Genomic DNA, 15,217 nt, shown 5'->3' with positions numbered 1-15,217 from the left:
AAGATTTGCTTCTTCTTTGTGCCTCGTTTGTTTTCGAGTTCCAAGTTTCTGTTCAATGACGACAGAATGATGATCCTATGGCGTTCTAAACCAGGTCTAAGCTGTTCCGGATTACCCATTTGGCAGAGTAGGCAACTGCCTCAGGGCTCCGCGACTTTTAGGGAACCCATGAGACTGTGACGAAATTTAAATTACCTAGCCTAATACTTACCTAGCCTAATCAAATGACTAAACAAATGCAACTATTTTATAGCAATTTAATTCTTGGATTTAAAGCTCGACATTGTCTTACCAAGTAACCATCATTTCGCCCCCCTTGGTGCTAAAAGGGACCATGTGACATTGAAATTAGACGGCACATGGTGTCTTTTTGCACCAATTGGGCGATTTGTTATTTGCAAAACCGTATTGTTTGCTGGTGCTTTTGTTTTCGAGATGTTCATTATGTGGCTCAGACAGGAGTAGAATTGAACACAGTGATCTTTCACTGTGGGTCATTCCCTTGATTATTATGACATTTTATACCTATAAAAAGGCAATGTCACATTATATGTATGACCAGCATTAGCACTAGTGGGCTAGTCGAGTGAAATCGATTTTGCACTGGCGTTCTAGTAAGTACTAGGGGCTTGGGCCCCAAGAGTTCCACTGCCTATGGACCGCACGCTGCGTAATCCGGCTCTGGGTCTAAAAACTCGGCGTTAGGTATGAAACTGGTCATAGCGGTCGATGTCTGTAAACATTTTGAAGTGTTCTAGGGTGTTCAATATCCTTCAATATACTCAGCACGACCCTAAGGCCTCAATTGCGATCTTACCGCGTCATAGTCGCCATGAAAACGCAGTAAAGACTCCCGCCCGCTATGACTGGGATACATTTTAGTGTTTTTAATTCTAAGCCACCGCGCGTAACGGGTAATACCTTTGACTTCGATTCTATTAGCAGCCATGCATTTTAGTCTATAGTTTATTATCTATTTGAAAAAAATGTGAAAACTAGTAAAATATTACACTTGCAATGAGCTTTTCAAAACAATTGCATGAAATATATTTTTTAGGCAGTGGCTAGTCGTACGGCCCCGTACGGCTAGACAAGAGGCTAGCCGTACGGCTAGACAATAGGCTAGCCGTACGGCTCTGTGCGTAAAGCCTTTCCTATGGAGATTGTCTAGCCGTACGCCTTCTAAAGTATAGATTTGTGCTTGCATTACGATCTGTCTCTGACAAATGTATGATTCTGTAAATAATGTATAATCTAGATAAGAGGTATAGGGTTTCTTAAATGATTAAGATAATAAAAGTGTGAATACGTAAGTACGACTTAAAATGCACATGGTGCTTATGTTCGGTAAAGTTTTACATTTGGATTCAAGCTTTTATATACCACATACTCTGCTTTTGATCAAATTTAAGACAATGAGCATTGTTTCATTCGGTTTGAGCGAACCGTGTCATATTAATGTAGATAGCGGTGGATTTAGTGAAGTTTGTATATGGTGTGATTTCTAGTGCATCGCGCATGGCGGTTTCATCAAAGTGACATGCTTTAAGATATGAGCAACTTCATTTGTCATACATGCGAACAACAAAGACACTGATAAGCAAGTGTATTCACACTGTCTAATCAGCGTCTTTGTTGCCGCTGCATCATAATAGAAATTACACATCAAAAAGCAATCATTGTCGTCCCGATGATTTATAATAGCCGCGTTCTGAGAAAACTGGGCTTAATGCATGTGCGTAAAGTGTCGTCCCAGATTAGCCTGTGTAGTCCGCACAGGCTAATCAGGGACGATACTTTCCACTTTTATGGTATTTTTTAGTTTCAAGGAAGTCCCCTCTTACCGAAAATCAAGTTTAGGCGGACTGCACATGCTAATCTGGGACGACACTTTACGCACATGCATTATGCCCAGTTTTCTCAGAACACGACACATTTGTTTGCATAGTCGACATTACATGTCGTGAAAGGGTGCCTCATATTGTGAAAATAGGGTAAATAACTTCATGTTGTATATGCTTTTGTAAAGTGCTATTATCTGAAAACAATAAAATAATATTTAATTGTTGTCGTTCTATAATACTTTTTTTAAATTTCTGTCAATTTACGTTTCCTATTCTCTTTTATTGTTTTATCCTTTTCACGTTAAGTTTCCTTTTATTTGTTTTGTTATAAACTTTTCTCATTGCGATGTCGCAATTTTCATTTACTAAGTTACGATTATTTACAATATACTTATTGTACATATTTGATATTTGAATGTACAATGCGTATTTATATACTCCATAACTGTGATTTCTATTGATTGCTGTAATTGTTGTTTGGCGAAATAAATTGACATTTTCATATCTCCTTTGTTTACACCCTTTATATACTATGCACGAATCGGATTTCCAACCTCGACGAAACATAAACCAGACTGCAAATTCCGTGACGACGACTAGTTTAAAGGCTAGAACTTTCGGAATCTGCAGGTAGATCAATAATTAATCAATATATTTATGTGTTATAACAGCCGTACGGCTAGACAATCTCCATAGGAAAGGCCATACGTACAGAGCCGTACGGCTAGCCTATTGTCTAGCCGTACGGGTCCGTACGACTAGCCACTGCCTTTTTTAAATTAAATCAGTGCAGACAGGTTAATGGGCGAACTTGAAAAAAAAGTCTCATTATACAAGTAATTTATTGAAATGTTAGAATTAACGATTATTATTCAAAGCGCCGAAGGCATTATAGTTGTTCGCTATTGCATAATCTTAGACGCAACCAATTTTTCAAAATGAGGTTATAGCTTTTTTTATTCCAAGTTTGAAATAAACACAACCCATTCAAAACAAAGAGTGTCGTAGCACACAGGTCGAGATATGTGTGCACTGTTTATCATCCTATTCATGTTATAGAGATAACTTAGACAAAATAACAACAGCATGTCATTTTTAGACGTTCTCAAAGCATAGATAATATGATGAAAATGGTAAAACGAGAACCAGTTAATATAAAATAAAATTTGCATTCACCATCATATTAAATGAACATTGTTGGAATATCGAATACCTATCACACTAAGAAAATATTTTGATAGTGGAAATTCATTTTACAAAACTTTTTTTACACCATATACTAATTCAAAATGTAAAAAGACCTTTAATGACCTTTACATAACGCCAGCAGGAACGAATTAATGCATTCGAATATTTCATAGGCTGATTCGAGAGAAATCCTCTGAACTTTGGCTATATCACTGTGTCTGTGAACAGCGTAAAGGACGTAATACTGTTCAGTGTAAATAATACCGGACTACTCTCTGCATGTTCAAACGACACATAGACACAGATTGTGGCCCAGTTACAATTATGCATTAAAAACCATCTCATAGAATTTCAGGGTCCGTATTCGGTCACTAAATCGTAAGGGGAAGACATAATTGACTATCGATAAACACAGTTTTGATTTCAATTTCAGCAAACAAACACTACCGAAATAGTATTGGGTGACGATTAGAGGGAAATCGTTTCATTATCTAGCGTACTCGGTCAGCAAGTCTGGAAATCGTTCCTGAACGCCTGAAAAGGCTACATTAATTTGCCAGTTTGCTATATTTGTTGTTTTTAATTAAATTTTATAAAGAAAAGCATTGTGCTAAAATGTGCCATTTACAATACGCAATGAGATTTTTAAAGACCCGCGTCATGCATAAATGGGTCTTATGACATATGCGCCCATCATAGCTATAGCCAACCCAGCCTGCGCATCTTGCAGTCTAGTCAAGAGATACATAATGAGGCACACCTTGAGTTACTTTATAGCAGACAACATCGCCTCTGAGCAGACTGCAAAAGTACGCAGGCTGGGCTTGAGCTACGCTTGCCGGAACGCCATAGGATCCATTTTATGATGACGCGGCTATGACAGTGTGATTTGAATGTGTCGTAAAGATATTGTGGGTTTTTCAAATATTAATAAACGATATATTTCGACGGTGAAAAAATAAACTCATGCGTTGAATATGCAAAATTGTAAAATAAAACACAATAGTTAAACTTTAGGTTTCAATTTAATAATTTAGAAACGTAAATTTTCAAACTTTATTTTAAAGTCAGCATTTACGCCGAATATCTTTTTAAAAGATATGTCTTGTTATATTTAGTAGTTTTTTATATTCGGTGTTAGCGATTATAAAGCAATTTTGCGTTGTCTATAGTATACCTATAGTTATTGTCGAACTCATGTTAAAACTTTATAAGTTGAGAACCGTAAATATAAACAAACTTTACCGTATACTATTGCGTTTTTATAGGTGCAATTGAGCATACACGAGAAATCGCCGCTACCTGTTCAGAACAAAAGAACGTTACACTGACAAATGTTTAATGGTGTTTTATATATACGCTCCGTTTAAAAATATTCAATTTAACACGATATTCACATTATGTGTCAATTTGTGAATTAATATAGTGGAAAAACGGAAACCTCTGACATAAATGACGTATTCTTTCTCTTCGCGAATGCGGCAGTAATCAGGTTTCGGGTTATCAGCAAATCTGGCTTGCAATACGTTGTATTAGCCTTAATTATTAGCAGGCGAACAACTAATAATATATTGTACAATATTCTAAATAAAAACTAACAATATTTAGAGACATACTAGGCTCTACCATACAACAGTTTCTTACGAGTGGTAACTAGTCGAATTTAGAACAAAATGTAAGTGAATCAATAAATGTTAAATCATGTCTTGACTTTCACGTGATTTAAATATTGACCAGTAATTGCATTTTCAAGCAGCTGGCTATGCTTATGTTCAAAAGTGTATATGTGCACAAGATTGTTTCCTACAACACTTCTTATTGGTGTATGTGTACGAAAAAAAGTGGTCAGTCTACCAAAACGGATACGTAGTATATAAAGATTAATATCTAGATTGTCTAAGTTGGCTATCCATAGATTTTCCAGAAATTGCGACTCCCGTATACCTTAAGAAATATGACATAGTGATTATCGCAGAAACACATACCAACAACAGTATATTTATTTAAGGTATATACATATTTGTTTCTTTAATGTAATTTAAGGGGAAAAACAAGGAAGAAAGTGTAATGACAAAAAAAAACAAGTATGTAAAATATGTTAAATATGTTAAAAGTGTCCAATGCCAAATTAAAGACAGCTATCACGGATTGATTCGAACCACCATCGACTTTATTGTCTTTTTCCATCCCAGTCCAATATATCGATTGTCATCAATGTCACATTGTCAATTGAGTCATCGAATTCGTTATTTTCATCTCAAGTTCAGTCTTCGTAAACACCATCTTCATTTCTATCATCTTTATCATCATCTCTATCATCTTCATCACCATCGTTTCTTCTATCATCTTCATCACTATTGTTATCACTATTATATTCATCATCAACCTCATCTCTATCATCTTCATAATCATCGTCATCTATATCATCGTCATCATCATCGTCATCGCTATCCTCTTCATCCCCATCATCATCTCTATCATCTTCACCATCATCGTCATCTCTATCATCTTCATCACCATCGCAATCTCTATCATTTTTATCATCATGCTCATCTCTATCATCATCATCGTCATCTCTATCATCTTCATCAACATCGTCATCTGTATATTCTTCATCACTGTCGTCATCTCTACCATCTTCATTCTCAGCCTCATATCTATCATCTTCATCATTATTGTCATCTATATCATCACCATCATCATTCTCGTCTCTATCATCTGCATCACCATCGTTATCTCTATCATCCTCATCTCTACCATCTTCATCACCATCCTCATCTATATCATGTTCATCACCATCCTCATCTCTATAATCTTCATCACCATCGTTATCAATATCATCTTCATCACCATCGTAATCTCTATCATCTTCATCACCATCCTCATCTCTATCATCTTCATCACCATCCTCATCTCTATCATCTTCATCACCATCGTAAGCTCTATCGTCTTCATCACCATCGTAATCTGTATCATCTTTTTTATCACTGTAATGTATATAATATTCAACAATAGCGTCATGTAAATCATCGTCATACAACAAATGAACTATCAACGTTGTCATCGTCACCTCTATCATCACCATCATGATGGTCATCTCTATCGACACCGTCATCATCGAAAATTTGCGCTCCTCTTCTTCATTTATGAAAACTTTATAACGCCGTCACTATGTGATTATTCGAAATGACGTCATGCCAAGGTTTATACCGTAGTGACGTCATGACGTTATGATATAATCAAAACAAACGTTGCGTATTTTAGTTTTTCGATTAAATGTTAAATGCAGCAATTGATCGAACTTTCAACAAATGTCATTCTTGCACTGTACTGTTTTCGTCTTGGCTAAGTAAGCTTACTGGGAACATTTTTTTTTATTCAATATAAAACATACAATGTAAATATGTGCATAAGCAAGAACAAAAGTGGTATAATACAACAGTTATAATGTCAAACACATATTATACATGATATGCTAGGATATGCTGTTTTTTTTGCTTTGGTTGCCTGTGTTGTATCCTGTTATTTTTAAATGTAATAATCAATCCTATATATGAGTTGCGTAGAGTTAGGGAGAAGACAACTGGACTGGGTTATGAAAGTTTATGCGTTTCCATTTTTGTTCAAAAATATGAAGTTTATCGTTGTTGAGGGCTATTTCTTTTTCAATTTGGATCTTTAGTTTTAAATAGTTTATAAAACAGTTGAAAGTAGGTATTTGTTTTTTGTATTTGAGGCTTAATATAAAATATTTCATTAATATGATAATGTGGTTCACAGTGTTATTAATTTCTGGTATTTTAAAAGTATTCACACCGAAACTGATATTTAAGAGAGACAGTTTTAATTTTAATTGTTGTTTCTCTAGAAATGTTGTTAACTGGTTCCAAAGAATTTGAATATGTTTGCACTCCCAGAAAAGGTGTTCTATTGTTTCAATGTGTTCGCTGCATATATCACATAAATTTGTGTTGGATAGGTTGCACTTAAAAAGGTATTCATTTGTAGCTATGATTCTATGGACATATTTATATTGAAAAATGTTCAGTGTGCTATCTATAGTTGTTTTATATGGCATGATAAATATTTGTTTCCAATTAAATTCTTGTTCTCGATGAAGGCTTTGCCATTTATTTTGAATCTTGGAGTTTTCTGCAGGGTGTTTAATTTGTAGTTTGTAAAATATTTTGTTTGTTTTGTTTTGTTTTGCAAGTATGTTTTCGGTGAATGATGTTTGAGTACATGGTGTGTTATTTGAATTAATTGTAGATTTAATATGTATGGGTATGCTTTTAATTAATGTGTAATACATTAGGAAATTGCCTGAAGGTATTCCGTATATATAACATATATTCTCAAAAGAATAAAAGTCTTTTATTCTGTAATTGTACAATTGGTCGACATATTTAATGTTTTGTTCAAACCAATGTTTATAGAAAAAAGTCTTATTGTTTGAAGTTATGTCTTTATTGTTCCATACAATAGTTTTACTGGTGATTTGGGTATCTAGATTATGAGTAACATTAGTCCATGCCGATAAAACATTAGATAGAAAAAAAATGTTTTCGTTTGCAATTTCATGCAAAATGGTATTGCTGATGTTACATTCAAAAAGTAAGGAGTCACCATATTTTATTAGGATTTCCTGGTAGAATAATTTCCATTTACTTGTATTGGTATGATCTAGATATCTTTTAACCCAGATGCATTTGATTGCATTCAAGATTGAGTCGATGTCCGTTAATTGGATACCTCCATTTTCTACAGATTGAATTAACTGAGTTCGCTTAATTTTATCAGGTTTACCGTCCCATATGAAATTAAATATTTCTGATTGTATATCTTTAACAATATCATTTGGTGGGTTTGGAAGAACTGTTAGTGTATAAATTAATTTAGGGAGTGCAAACGTTTTCAACATCGTGTTTTTTCCGATTAGTGTAAGTTTACGATGCTGCCATGATGTTAAACAATTTTTAAATGTTTGTAATTTAGGCAATATTTTTTTTAGAACTGCTTCATTTTCATTGTTTGTAAAGGTTATTCCTAACGTTGTTGCTTCATCTGATGTCCAGTGGAATTTCATTTCTTTTTAAGTTGAATATTACTTTGTTTAAATTTACCTACTCGTAGCACAGTGCATTTACTTTTGTTTAGTTTAAGACCTGATGCCGTTCCATAAAGGGTTAGCGATTCTATAAGGTTATTGAATGAGTCACTATTGTCATGTAAAAAATAAGTTGCATCGTCAGCAAATAGGGACTGTTAAATTTCGTCGTCAGGTTCTAGCGATATTCCCTGTATATGTTTATTTGATTGGATATAGTGTGATAGATACTCGATGCATATAATACATAGCGAGGATGAAAGTGGACATCCTTGTCTTACCCCTCGTTCGATGTTAAAACTGTTTGAAACAAATCCATTGTTAATAATACTGCTGTTTATGTCGGTGTAAAATAGTTTAACTCATTTAATTAGACTTTCACCAAAATTCATATTTTCTAAACAAGAGAACATAAACGAATGGTCTAGTGAATCGAAAGCCTTTACGAAGTCTGCAAAGAAAATAAGGCCTGAATTGTTTGGTTGGTTGAAATAATGTATGCATTCTTGTATCAGACGTACATTTTCACCAATGTAACGTCCTTTTATGAAGCCAGATTGAGATCTTGAAATGATTGATGGTAATATTTTTTTAAATTCTGTTGGATATACTTTTTGTTGCAATTTTTATAATCATTGTTCAGTAAACTAATTGGGCGCCAGTTTGATAAGGATTCTAAGTTTTTTCCAGGTTTTGGAATGAGTGATATTATACCTTGTTTTCGTAGCGTAGTTAAGTTTTCGTTGTTAAATGAATAGTTAAGTGAATTAATTAAATGTGTTTTTAATATCGTTCCAGAATATTTTATAAAATTCGATTGTGATGCCGTCAGATCCTGGACTTTTGTTATTTTGCATTTCTTTTAGTGCTAGTCCACATTCATATGTATTAAGTAATCCGTCACACAATAATTTTTCCTCTTGATTTAAAGCATGATGTGTATTTTTAAAAAGGGTGTTATTTTCAAAATGTTTTCGTTTATAGAGGGTTTCGAAAAATAAACGTTGTTCCTCTAGTATTTGAGTTCTGTTTGTTATATCTTTGCCATTTGCTACTTATTTGTGTACAGTTTTTTGTTCACTTCTATGTTTTTCGATGTTTGCGAAGTATTTTGTGTTTTTTTCATTGTGTTCAACATGCTGTGTAGTATTATTCCATTGAGTTGTGTATGACAGATTCCTTCTAATACTTGTTTGTTTGATGCTATTTTATCTTCAATGGCTTTGGTATCATTTGTGTTTGTTTCATGCAGTTGTTTTTCAAGTGGTTCAATGATTTAATGGTTTCAGTTTCAAGTTTTTGTTGTTTCTTTTTGTTTAAATGATGTGTATCTTATTGTTGTGTTACGTATATTACCTTTAATTATTTCCCATATTGTGTTGGGGTTAGCATCTTTGTTATTTTGAGCTGTATTGGTTATTTCCTGTTTTATTTGCGTTTGGTATTGTGTATCTAATAAGATGCTTATGTTATTAATTTTAAAGTATCCTGGGCCTCTTTCAGGTTGTATTTTGTGCAGTTTAAGTTCAACTAGAGAGTGGTCGGTCATAAATCCTGGTTTTATGTTGCGTATATGAATAATATTGCAGAGTGACTCAGATATTAAGAAATAGTCTAATCTGCAAAATATTGTTGGTTTTGTGTTTGAATGCCAGGTGAATTTTCTCTCATTCGGATTAACTGTACGCCAGATATCGATTTAATTGTAGTTTTCAATTATGTTATTCAAAATTTGTCTATTTTGTGAGTGAGAATATAGGTTTCCATTTCTTTTATCTAATAATGGATTTAGAACAATATTGATATCACCTCCGACTATAATGTTTTTGTCTTGGTTACTTATTATATAGGATTGTAATGTCTCGTAAAATTTGGATTCATCTATGTTAGGGCCGTAAACGTTTATTAATGTTAATTGTGTTTCGTGTATTTTTATATCTATACTTGCTTGTCTGCCAATTATTATTTCATTGAAGTTACCCACTGTTATTCCTGTATTACTTTTTATCAGAAAAGCGATGCCTTGTTTATTTGTATGTTGTCCACTTAGATAAATATCACCGTCCCATTCATTTTTCAAGGTATGTGCTAAGATAGGTGTTAGATGACTTTCCTGCAAAAGACATATTTATTTTTTTTCGTCTAACCATTTAAAATTTTGAGTGCGTTGTCTATGTTATTAAGCCCTTTTACATTTAGAGTACATATTTTAATGCTCATACAAAAGGAGAGTTGAGTAAATGGTAAGCTTTTGTGTGCATGTCCAGTTGGTTACTGTCTTAAGGTATGCAATTGAGGTAAACATGCTATATTTGTATATATATTTATGTCTATTTATAAATAATATAGAGAGATAAAAAGATATAGATAAAAATATATGAGTAGGATGGTATGTAAGGTAAATGAAAAAAACGACTTAATATTTCAACTGAAAAAAATTCTACAGAAACGCATGTGGAAAAAATACCATAAATAGTATTTGGTACGTTTACTGTTTCTTCATTTGCGAATGTGTATGTATGTGTGAGTCGCGTGCATGTGTGTGTGTTTCATGAATGTGTGTGTGTGAGGGGAAGAGAGGGAGGGGGGAGAGTTAGGCATTGGATGAGTGGGTTTTGGGTATGCGATTGATGTTTTCGTGTGTTTACAAATACAAAAAACTTAACATATCATTTTTGCTAATTTCAAAACACAGTAATATAAAACAGCATCATAAATCATTGGTGCGTGCTCGCGTGTGTGTGTGTGCGTATGTGTGTGTGCGTGTGTGTTTGCGCGTGTGTGTTTGCGCGTGTGTGCGATTGCGTGTGTGTTTGTTTGTTTGCGTGCGTGCTTGTGTGCGTGCGTGTGTTTGTGTGCGTGTGTTAGTGTATGTGTGCCGTGAGATACATAAGATTTCGAATTTACCATAACATTACTAATAACATGAGGACAGTTATCATGCTAGTAACAGTATACACTATTATTAGTCTTGAATATTCATGAAAGTCAAAAAATAACATTTGTCATGAGATACATTTCATTTCAAATTTACCATAACATTACTATTATTAGTCTGGAATATTCATGAAAGTCAAAAAAACAAAAACATTTGTCAAGAGATACATTACATTTCAAATTTACCATAACATTACTAATAACATGAGAACAGTTATCATGATACGAACAGCATACATTATTATTATTATTGTTATCATTAGTCTGAAATTTTCATGAAAGTCGATATTAAACATATGCAATCCCAATGTTTGGAGCTTATCATTATGTATACATATGTAATATTTGAGTGTTTTGTATAATTTCACGTTTAATAAAGTACTCTGTCAGTGAAAAGGTTTTTGCTTTTTTCATATTTTTATTAAAAAAATTACGAAAACGAGATGCGCTTAGATCTATAAGCTTGCGGATATTCACGTTTAAAAATATAACAAACTAACAAAAAAAATGGTAACAACTTTGGAACAAAATTTAAGTTTATTTGTCTAGAAATATGCTTTGATTAATTGTTAGGTTCTCATGATAAACAAAAAAAACAAACGAAATCAAAACACGTTCCGAAAGACTGAGTATGCTTGTTTATCCGGCACATTATCATTTTGAATCATTTAAAATGTATATTAGGAAGAAATACCAGTGTCTTTCAAATTTTCGAGAAGTATCTTAGATCAACAGATATGTTCGATCTAGATTGTATGATAAACGAAAAGTATCTTAGATCAACAGATAAACGAAAAAGTATCTTAGATCAACAGATAAACGAAAAGTATCTTAGATCAACAGATGGACTCTTCACGTATTGTCAAGCCAATTATACGGAAAAAAACAACAACAACACAATTGAATATGTTTATACTTGTCAATCGGATACTCACAACGGAATAAAACATAAACAACGGTGCATGCATACGTGTTGGTAAATGTATTTCCGCCACATTGTCGATCTGAATATCCAAAAACGAAATGCATCTAGATCAACAGACGGAATAAAAGGATAACTCATGTTGCATATATACATTTTGGTTGTTGTTGCTTCGAGAAAATGTGTAAAAGAATTGTTAGTCCGCAACATTTCTCAATCAACAGACGGAATAAAAGAATAACTACCAGTACATATATACGTGTTGGTAACTGTATTTCCGCCACATTGTCGATCTAAATATCCAAAAACGAAATATATCTAGATCAACAGACGGAATAAAAGGATAACCAACGGTGCATATATATGTGTTGGTAACTGTTGTTTCGGGAAAGTGTGTAAAAAAACACAACAACGTATGTCGGCCACATTGTCCATCTAAATATCCTAATTTGTTTGTGTCAAATAAACACATTCATAATTTGGAATGAGTTCCGATTGAGAAGTTTCGTTCGTTTTTTTCATTTACAATTATGTAAGAATAAAAGGAAAAAAACAAACATATACAGTTTTCGTATTCAAAAGAAGGGCAAGTGAAAGGAACTGTCGTTGTATAGAAAAAATTGACATAAGAACTACCAATATTTACATGTAGTATGCACTAGTAGTGTCTGTTCAGAGGCAAGATGTACATGAATACGTTTGTACGTCTGCCATTTACTTTATATTTATGTCAAACAGATATATTTATAAGAACGTATTAGTACCATGTCACATGTGCTAGTAGACTGTTTTTTAACTAGCAGAATGTACATGATAAGTTCGTGTGTTTGTCTTTTATTTTATGCTTATGTTAATTATACATTCCTAATATGGTATTAGTTAACATTGAAATGTTTTCTTCGTTTTTCATAAACAATTTTGTATGAAAAAAAGATAACCAAGCAAACAAAAAAAACAGTCTTTTTGTTTGGTAGAGAAAGAGGAGAACATAAGGACATACAGCATAATTTCAGTGATCTGTTCAGTGATTAAACGCTGCACTACAAATGCAGCGTGTGTGTGTGTGCGTGTGTATGTGTGTGTGTGTGTGTGTGTGTGTGTGTGTGTGTGTGTGTGTGTGTGTGTGTGTGTGTGTGTGTGTGTGTGTGTGTGTGTGTGTGTGTGTGTGTGTGTGTGTGTGTGTGTGTGTGTGTGTGTGTGTGTGTGTGTGTGTGTGTGTGTGTGTGTGTGTGTGTGTGTGTGTGTGTGTGTGTGTGTGTGTGTGTGTGTGTGTGTGTGTGTGTGTGTGTGTGTGTGTGTGTGTGTGTGTGTGTGTGTGTGTGTGTGTGTGTGTGTGTGTGTGTGTGTGTGTGTGTGTGTGTGTGTGTGTGCGCGCGTGTGTGCGAGCGTGTACGTGCGTGAGTGTGTGTGTGTGTGTCTGTGTATGTGTGAGATCCTGTGCGTATGTGCATGTTTATTGTTGAATTCTTGTTGAAGTAAGTGTTCATATCTTGCTCTTATGTGTTAGTGCGTAAGCGAATATGTAGGTGTTTTAAGAGTGGAATAGCATTTGTTAATATGTATTACTTAGTGAGGTCTTATATTTTCAAAAACAAAAGCCTTAAAGTAGCATTTGTTAACATATTTAACTAGATGAGGTTAATTTTCAAAACAAAGTCATGCGCATCACAGATCAGTCTTAATAATTATCAAGTTTTATCATTTCTGTCCGTTGACCTTTAAGTGTGACCTTGCCCTTGGAGATGGTACCATAGTTAAAACGTATTTATTGCATCAAATATGCATGGGATTGGATTACAAGTTTTTGCAATGTTATCTGGATCCTCTCTCAGATAATTTTATCACATAAATTGCTAAAATACATTATTTATTTATTTCTAGTTCAACAACACAAACAGTTAGTATAACATATACAAAGAATAATAAACATTTTTCGACTAACTTTTTTGTCCTTTAATTTTGTATAACAAATAGACAATTTTTGAAAGTTTTGGGAAGGGGTAAGCAGCTTGGGGAGGGGGTAGTAACTAATGCCGAGTGCCTGTGTTTTACAAGGCCGTCGTATTCTATTCATAGATGGTGACGTCACTACGTTATTGTATTGTCAGTAAGGCCGGTGTGTACACAATGAGGCCGTCGTCACTGGGTGATGACAAAGGGATATATTATATATGTAGTCATGGGATACACAGTCGATGTGACGATTTTGATGACACTATTAAACATAAGTTTATTGCGCTCAGCCATGATCGTATAGTGGTTAGTACTTCGCGTTGTGGTCAAGACAACCCAGGTTCGAATCCTGGTAACGGCATAGCCTGTGGCAGTCGCTGTCTCGGCACTGTTGAATGTTCTTTTAATTGGTGCAAAATATAATAACGGGTACATATAGATGTTTTTTGCCTTCTGAAAATCCTCGCAATGTTTACCTCCCCACGCAGGTTCACGGTCGACACTGCAGTCACGAGCAAATATAACCCACAATAGAAAACGTTCTGTCTTTTCTTCAAAGAGTGCTTAATTATAAATAAACAACAAATATCTTTAACAAAAATATATACGTAGTTGATTGTGGTTGTTGTTGGTGAAAGATAAAAGAGATATATCAATAGATCAAAGATAGCCAATGTCTTTTTCTGCGCAGTTCTTACATTTATTGCAGCATCACAAGCAAATTAACAACGGGGTTTTGCGCAAAAGTTCGTGGCTTATTTCGCATTATTAGATATTATTGATCATACATCTATAGATATTAAACAAAAAACAAAACTATAGTAGAAATTAAATGAAAACATATAAGTAAACCGGCCACACGCGAATCATCCGTATGTATTTGATATATTTATACATGTATCTTCGAACAGACATGTGTTAGAGGTTAGCCGGACATTGTATTTATATTCGATTATTAATGTGGTGGAATAATTCTTATTTAGATAATAAAAAATAGCACGTATCAATCATGGAATTGTTGAAAACACACCGATATTCTATTTTTGACATACCATATATTTCATCGCCGAATGTCTTCATTTAAGATATTACTGCTCTCCCACTATACTTGTTGATCAGCAGTTGTTTTATTTTCCCGTTTCTATTAAAAGCCTCAGATTTGGAATGACCAGTGCTGCGCAAAATACCACGTGATTAAGACGCAGCAAATAGTGGACTATTTTAATAATTCATAAACATTCTCTTCCGCGACACGTATAATTAAAA

Source organism: Dreissena polymorpha, chromosome 4 (genome assembly GCF_020536995.1).
Source record: "Dreissena polymorpha isolate Duluth1 chromosome 4, UMN_Dpol_1.0, whole genome shotgun sequence".
In the NCBI taxonomy this organism is placed as follows: Eukaryota; Metazoa; Mollusca; class Bivalvia; order Myida; family Dreissenidae; genus Dreissena; species Dreissena polymorpha.
Note: the sequence above shows the minus strand (reverse complement) of the source record.